At 37.2% G+C, this 8,810-nt stretch overlaps 1 pseudogene; it reads right to left on the bottom strand.

Moving 5' to 3' along the window:
• Positions 1 to 8,059: 8,059 nt before the first annotated feature.
• Positions 8,060 to 8,177, bottom strand: LOC141567390 (U4 spliceosomal RNA; annotated as a pseudogene).
• Between the last annotated feature and the right edge of the window lie 633 nt (positions 8,178 to 8,810).

Below are 8,810 nucleotides of genomic sequence, written 5' to 3'. Positions count from 1 at the left end.
TATGTTAGGACAATCCTGGAAGGGGAAGGGGAGATGATTGTTAATTTTGTTTTGGGAGTAGAAAAGTCTGATTTAAAAAAAATGTGATGTGAACCGATGTAGTCCCTAAATAAGGACCAAGTTTACATCTACATGACAAAAACTCACTGATTCAGCTCAATCTTTTTTCCAAACACTGTTCAAAGACCTTGAGGATGTAATTTCTTCCAAATCTCCCACAGAACTTATGAAGCATGTACTCATGTGTGGTTCTCATTGCAGAGAGCTTGTGTAGCACGATGTTTTGGCAGAGGATGTTTGTCTTCAGGAAGAAACCTGCATTGATGGTTTGAATGTATGAATTCAAGTTTTATTTTGATAAAATTAAATTGCTTAATTGCCAATAGTACATTCAACTCAAGAAGAACTGATTGAAAAGCTTTTTTTTCTCTTCTTTAAATAAGTACGGATGTTTTGCACATTATTACTAAATACAGGAATATACCCCAGTACAAATTATTTCTTCTCTTGGATGTATTATTATTTTGTAAGTATAAGAAGAAATCTGAAATAAAAAATAGTCTGTTTTGAATATAATTTCCTTTAGTTAAAACATTGAAGTTATTTTTATATCTACTTATATGGTAGAAGACCTGGGATTACTTAACTATAAGTTTATTTATGCAATTTTTAACAAATTGTCACAACTTGGATTATTCCTTTATTCTTTTATCCATCCACAAATAATACAACTGCTAATTTTTTTTCTCCTTTATATTATTTATTTATTTTTAATTTTATTAGTTTCAGGTGCACAAGCAAAGCAAAACTTAGACGTTTATCATTTGCTAATTTCTTATATGTTATTTACAATTCTATCTCCATAATGTAGCATCTTTCTTCCCCTGTAATATGTAAACTTTTAAATTCAAAATCCTTCCCATCTTTCATATGGCAACTTAAATATTTATTTCATCAACAACTCAGCTTAAAATGTATTCACTGTTGTCTGAATTTCTGTAGGACCTGTACCCCACAATTACATCTGCTATATAGATATAGGGAGATAAAAAGATAGAGATATAGATGTATGCGTGGGTTATTCCTGACTTTCAAGTCTTTACAATGTATTAAAAAATTAATATATATATGTTATATATTAGAGAGAGAGAGAAATATATATATATATATATATATATATATATATATATATATATATTAGATATACATATATCTAATATATGTGTTGATATTCATAATTGGATATATTTTATTTATTAAAATTTTAATTAAAATATAGCTAACACAAAATATTATATTAGTTTCAAGTGTACATCAGAGTTATTCATCAGTACCTACCGGGCACTATAAGGAGTTGTTACTACATTATTGATTATAGTTTCTATGCTAAAGAAGTAATCACCATGATAAGTTTAGCAACCATCTGACACTGTACCACGCTATCACAATATTATTGACACTATTTTCTATGCTCCACATTACATCCCCAAGACTCATTTGTTTCATATCTGGAACTTTGATATATCACCGCACACCAGCTAGAATGGCTATCATCAACAAGACAAATAATTTTCAATTAGAGTTGACATTCAATATTATTTTATATTAGTTTCCGGTGTACAGCATACTGGTTAGACATTTAAATAACTTAGGAAGTGATCCCCCTGACTAATACCCATCTGGCACTATACATAGTTATTACCGTATTATTGATTATATTCCTTAAATTTTATATCCCCATGACTATTTTGTATCTACCAATTTGTATTTCTTAATCCCTTCACCTTTTTCACCCTGCACCCAAACCCCCTCTCATCTATCACTCCAAAAGATCTAGTACCCATCTGACACCGTAGTTATTACAATATTATTGACTATATTCCTTATGCTATGCCCTACATCCCAATGACTACTTTGTAACAACAAATTTGTACTTGTTAATCCCTTTGCCTTTTCACCCAATCCCAAACCCCTCCCATCTGGCAGCCATCAAAATGTTCTCTGTATCTGTGTGTTTGGTCCTGTTTCATTTGTTTTTTTTATTTTTATTTTGTTCTTTAGATTCCACTTATAAATGAAATCATATGATATTTGTCTTTCACTGTCTGACTTATTACACTCAGCACAATACCCTTTAGATGCAACCATGTTGTTGCAAATGGCAAGATTAATTCTTTTTTATGGCTGAGTAATATTCCATTGTATATATGTACCATCTCTTCTTTACGCATTCATCCTTACAGGGACACCAAGGTTGCCTTCATATCTTGTCTTATGCAAATAATGCTGCAATGAACACATGGATGAGCACATCCCCTCAAAGTAGCATTTTAGGTTTGTTCAGATAAATACCCAGAAGTGGAATTATTAGGTCATTCTTTGTTTCTTTTTATAGTCTTTGTTTTAAAGTATTTTGTCCGGTATAAGTATTGTTATCCCAGCTTTTTGTTTGTTTCTGTTTTCAAGAAATATATTTTTTTCATCAATTTATTTTCAGTCTATGTGTGTCTTTGGAGTTGAAGTGAGTCTCTGAGGCAGCATATGTAAGGGTCTTCTTTTCCTATCCACTCAGCACTCCTATCTTTTGATTGGAACATTTAGTCCATTTACATTGAAAGCAATTATTGATAGGTATGCAGTTATTGCAATCTTATTATTCATAGTTTTGATTTTTTTTCTTTCATCTTAAAGAAGTCCCTCTAAGATTCCTTGTAATACTGGTTTGGTGGTGATAAACTCTAGCTTCTTCTTGTCTGGGAAGCTCTTTATTTGTCCTTTGATTCTAAATGATAGCTTTGGTGGGTAGAGTAATCTTGGTTGATTCTCTCTTTGTCTTTAACCTTTGGCATTTTAATTATGATGTGTCATGGTGTTGAACTCTTTGGGCTTATCTTGTTTGGGATTCTCTGCATTTCTTGGGCTTTTATATCTATTTCCTTTAGTAAGTTAGGGGCATTTTCTATCATTAGTTTTCAAATATGTTTTCAATTCATTGTTCACTCTCTTCTCCTTTTTGGACCCCTATAATGCAAATGTTAGTATTCCTAATGTTGCCCCAGAGGTCCCATAGAATCTCCTCAGTTCTTTGGATTGCTTTTTCATTTTTCTGTCCTGATTGGGTGTTTTCTGCTACCTTATCTTCTAAATCGCTGATCTGATCCTCTGCTTTATCTAATCTATCGTTGATTCCCTATAACGTATTCTTCATTTCCGTTATTGTATTCTTTATTTCTGACTGATACTTTTTTATGTTTTCTACCTCCATTTTTATGTTTTCTATCTCTTTGTTGAAGTTCTCCCTGAGGTCATTGAGCATCCTTATAACCAGTGTTTGGAACTCTGCATCTGGTAGATTACTTGTCTCCATTTTGTTTAGTTCTTTTCCTGGAGCTTTGTTCAGATCTTTTATTTGGGACATTTTTCTTTGTCTCCCCATTTTGGCTGCCTCCCTGTGCTTGTTTCTATGTATTAGGTATGGCTGCTATATCTCATGGTCTTAGTGAAGTGGCCTTCTGTAGTAGGTGTGCTGTGGGGTTCAGTGGTTCAGTCTTCCTTGTTACTTGAACTTCCTTGTTACTTGTACTCCAGGTGTGTCCCTGGTGTGTGTTGTGTGTGCCCCTCTGTTGTAATTGAGCCTTGGTTGCTATTTTCACAACAATGGGAGGGACTGACCCTCAGGCTGATTGGTTGTAAGGACTGGTCATGACTAACTACAGTGGAGTGTAGTAGTGTGGTGCAGGGGCTGACCCTACAGAGCAGGATCTGCCTCAGCAGGACTCTGGTCCCTTCCCAATCCACCTATTGGGTGTGTCATCCTTGGAGGTCGCTCGGTGATGCTCCAGGTCATTTTGAAGCTGGCCACAGGGGGTGCCAGCCCCAGAGCCACATGGGAAGGGACCCACTGCAGGTCAAGTTCAGCTGCAGCCTGTGCCCTACCTGGGCCTGCCCAACAGGAGCCACAAAGAAATCCCCAGAGGGCCGCTGCCCATGCCATGCTTGGAAGTACCTTGAGAGGCCAATCTGTGAACCAAGGCTGACTGACACTAGGGCTGCGCTTAGTGCTGCTCAGCCAGAGGCACAGGATACACACTGTCTAGGTTCTGCCAACCTTTGAGAGGCCCTAGGAAATTCTTCAGCATGAGCCAAGGCAGGCAGTTTGTATGAAGGAGCAATGCAAGTGGCTTGGGTGTGTCCAAAAGTTGGGTGGGGCAAGATCTCAAAGTTATGAGTGCTGTTAGTGACCTTGATGGAGACTCAGATATGGCAGTGGCCTGTGTTTGTATGCTGGGAAGAGGAGGACTCAACAAAGAAACAATGGCCTCTACCAGTTCCATTGAAGAGAAAGCTGCCCTCCCACCCCCATCACAAGCCAGAAAACTCAGTTCCCCACCATATGTACCTGCTGCTTCTCCAGCTGCTGCCCCAGTGCTGGAGCTCAAAGCCAGTGATTCCATTGGTGAGTAAGTCCTTGCATGGTCCCTTTAAGAGGAGCTGGACTCCAGCCACCCTCTGTCTCAGTAGCAATCTTTCTGTTTTCACAACCAGAAATTATGGGGACTTCTCTTCCTTGCACTGGAACCCTGGGCTGGAGAGGGGCTGGGACTCCTCACTCCTCCGAGTGGAACCTCCACAGCTGAGATACTCCTCCTGATTTTTAATGGTCACACGTGGGTGTGGGACCAGCCCATTCCATGTCTTTGTCCCTCCTACCAGTCTGGAGATTGCTTCTGCATGTCCTTAGTTGTAGAGCTTTGGTTCATCAAGATTTTAGGTGATTCTCAATGATGGTTGTTTTGTAGTTTAGTTGTAATTTTGATTTGGTTATGAGAGAAGGTAAATAGAGCATTTACGTACTGCATTATCTTGACCGGAGCTAATTGGATATATTTTATATAATAATTTTATACACCTTTACAATATATTACATTACAATATAATACTTTATGGGCACCTGAAAGGCAGAAATTTTATTATTTTTATATCTTCAATGACGCTTCTTCATTATCTTGAATATTATTTTTTTCACTAAATGAAACAATAATAATAAAAAAGACTATGGTCTTGCAGATATTTGTCACATAATATTTGGCTTCAAGGATAAAACTTTGTTGACAATGAACATAAAACACATCATAAAATAGACACTATTTTACAAATAAATAGGAAGGGATGGATTAGAATTGAGAATGATCACATGAAGTGCCATACAGCTCCTGAAAAAGCAAGCTCACAATAAATAGGTGTGCAGTAATAAAATGGAAGATATGTTCTTTATACATAATTAGAAATTCTTCTTTGTGGCAAGAATGTGTGGCTCTGTGTTTTTGTTATCTTTTCTGTCTTCAGTACTACCTGATTTTATGCAGTCATTGGAGAAACAGTAATGCTACCTCGTAGTGCTGATTTTTTCTCAGTTCTTATCTTATCCAGGGAAAGAATTCACTCAACAGACAGTGTTTTGTGCAGGTATAAGTTAGTAAGAAGTTTATTAGTAAAGGCAGATACTCCACGATGTAGAGCAGACCAATCCTAAGAGGGGGAAAGGCCTCTCCTTACATTGTATGAAGGCTTTTATTTCTATGGGTAGAATTGCCTCCCCGTCTTGCTTCTCCTTCTGTCTTTCTCTCCTACTGAGGTGCCCAGTTCTCCCTCTTGGTTCTCAAGGTAGTTTCTGTCAATTTTCTTTCTGTGATTTGTTTGAGAAGCTCACTAAAATGGTCCTTATAAGAAGATGTATATTCTGATAAGCAGTATGTCTTTCCTCCTCCTCTGGCTTTTAACAACACTTCCCTTTGACTTAGGGTCATGTGTGAGCCTGGAGTCCTGCTGGCTAGTAAGGCATTGGTGCCCTGAGTGAGGGAAGCTGCAAGGGGTCTTGACCCAGGTAGGAGCTGCAGCAAGGGGCTTTCTAACTGGGACCAGGTCTCTCTTTCTCCTTTCTACCTATCTATCTACCTACCCTATGAGTAATAATATAAATGTATTTGTTATTTTACCCACATTATCTAATTTCATAATGAAACAGAGGGTAAGGCATACACATTTATTTGGGCCTGGCATGTGAGGAGATTGACAGAAGTGTGGTGAGGCTGGTCTAAATCAGATTGCCATTAGTGCACACAGCCTTTGCCTCTATAACCTCTGTGCCTCAGATTCTTCACAGATTCTTAACAGAGTGTGCAAAGCTCACCAGCTTACTTCTTTGCATTCAAGAAGCACCAAGATCAAAGCAAACAAGGTACAATGCTATACTCAATATTTTAAGAAATAATTGGTTAAAAGCTTGACTGCACTGGTCTGATTATACATGTACATTAGAGCCAGGTAACAAATGTACTATCTTCTAATCTGCTTATAATAAAAACATTAATTTGAGTGTTATACAAACACAGGGATTCATCAAATTAACAAGGCACCCTGCTTGTCAGGCAGTTTATCTTATTTTTGAATGATAACTTACACCCACACATTCATGCCTGGAAAGGCTAGAATAGAGGTAATCATCTTTCACTGGTAAGGGAACAATCAGTTTTAAATCAGCTATTTCAGGCAGAGATAACGCCTCAGTTGTTAGATGCGTGACACTTGATGTCTGTCAGCTGAGTGAAAGGTGATAAGAGTGGTGAGCCCCGTGGAGGTCTGGGTGCAGCCTGGAGTCAGCTCCAACAGTGGCACAGTGCGGTCGACCAGAAGTACCACAGGTGAACTTCCTGCCTCCTGGGTGCTGCTCTTGGACATTCTGTGTGATTCTGACTCACTTAGAATCTGAATCTATTCTATCATGACAGGATCCCAATGTCATTGTGTCTAACTCCTTCATTAGGCAAATGAGGAAGCACTGAGCTTGATCTATACAGATTCATGTACTCTCAAGACAAGCTTAAAGCATAAATATAATTAATTTTCTTAATTTAAGTGATGAAATAACTATATTTAAAGTTTAAGGAACTTGTGAAAACTTCTTAGCTGTTTGAAACCAGGCCATCTTCAAGCCACAGTCCTTTGACACCCAAAGTATAGTGTTTCAATTCTTCCCATTGAGTGGATAGTAATCTGGAAAAGATTACTCTTACTCTGAGCAACTCTTATGGGGAAGGAACTTGAGGGCACATTAAAGTTAATCTGAATAAGTCAGGCTTCTCTGTCTTCAAGAGACACCGTGACTGCCATGTAGATCAAGGAAACCTCCCTACAGTTTCACCTTTATAGATGGACACCCCTCAAAAGTAAATGCTTTGTCTCTTATTGACTGATATAAATTGAATTGTGTCTCCTCCAAAATTCATATGTTGAAATCCTAATCCCATTCCCTCAGAATGTGACTTAATTTGGGAATAGGAATTTTAAAGAAATAATTAAAAGTGAGGTCACTATTCTGGGCTTTAATCCAATATGACTTCTGTCCTTATAAGAAGAGAAAATTTGGATATAGACACACAGGGAGAAACATCCATGGGAAGAGTCACAGGGAGAAGATGTCAATCTATAAACCAAGGAGAGAGACGTCAAAAGAAACCAATCCTGTCAAGTCTGCTAATATCCTCAAATAGGACTTCTGGCCTCCAGAACTGTTAGAAATGCATTTCTGATGTTTATGCCTCTCAGTAGGTGGTATTTTGTTATGGCAGTGCTAGCAAGCATTGATATTCCCCAAAGCTTATACCTTTTCTCCTTCATATCTTCATATCTAAAGAGGTTAGAATAGCAGAACACTTAAATCAGTTTTTGCAGTAGTTTTGACCATACTTTATTTTTAAAAAAGTGTGATTACAAAGCCAACGTGTAATCATTGTAATTTGTGAAGAAAACATTATTATTCCATTCCCAGAAATAACCCCAATTATTTGACATACAACATACTAAAAACCACTGAACGGTATACTTTGAAAGGGTGAATATTGTGGTATATACATTATTCTCAATAAAATTGTTATAAAAAGATTGATAGAGATTTTTAGATCACAAAAATATTTTGTCATGAGAGATAAGTTGGTATTTTTTAAAAATTAAAATCAATTTACTCACAGTAACACAAAAGGTATGATATGAACAATTAAAGTTATAGAGGTGACAGATATACTCAGAAGAAAATTAAAATTGATGTTTTAGTTTTCAATTAGCAATAATCATGTCTCAGATAAACCACATTGGCTATGATACTGCCACTGCTCAAATCTTAAATTGATGTTTCAAAAATCAGATTTGAATGCAGTCCAGCTTGTTTTATAGCACTGTTCTTAGTTAAATATAAACTTTTGGAGATTGTCTTTTTACTTCCAAGTAACTACTTCCTTTTATTCAAATCATGTAGGTCAGTGGACTCTCTTTCTCAAGTCAGAGCACTTTGCTCCACACTCATTTCTTCTTCTTACTTATAACATTAAGTCCTGTGAGAGTCCTGATGATGCTTTCCAAGTGGCAAGAGTGTGATGAACCACCCGCCATTTAAGTGCTGTAGACAGAGGCAATGTTCTGTGCTTGTCTGTCCTGAAACACGGCCCCTGGCAACCAGTATTTCAGGGCACTGCCCCACATGCTTTTCCCAGAAAATATCTCACGCTTGTGATTTTCAGGATCGTAGTCTAGAAAGATTTTTACTCTGACAGACGACTCAGGGACTGGATATGGTCATGTATGTAGCAGAAGCCATTGGGTCAGATCCAGCACATAGTTGTTCTAGTTAAAAATTTATAATAAAATCAGGACTTTTTTACTGAAAAAATATTGAAGATCTGACTCATGATACCTAAAATTGCTACAGGTAACCCTCAGCAATCCTGTAACCACCTTCTCCTTACCTGCTCAGACAC

This window comes from Rhinolophus sinicus, linkage group LG10, assembly GCF_036562045.2.
Source record: "Rhinolophus sinicus isolate RSC01 linkage group LG10, ASM3656204v1, whole genome shotgun sequence".
Lineage (NCBI taxonomy): Eukaryota > Metazoa > Chordata > Mammalia > Chiroptera > Rhinolophidae > Rhinolophus > Rhinolophus sinicus.
Note: the sequence above shows the minus strand (reverse complement) of the source record. Positions and strands in the feature narration are given on the sequence as shown.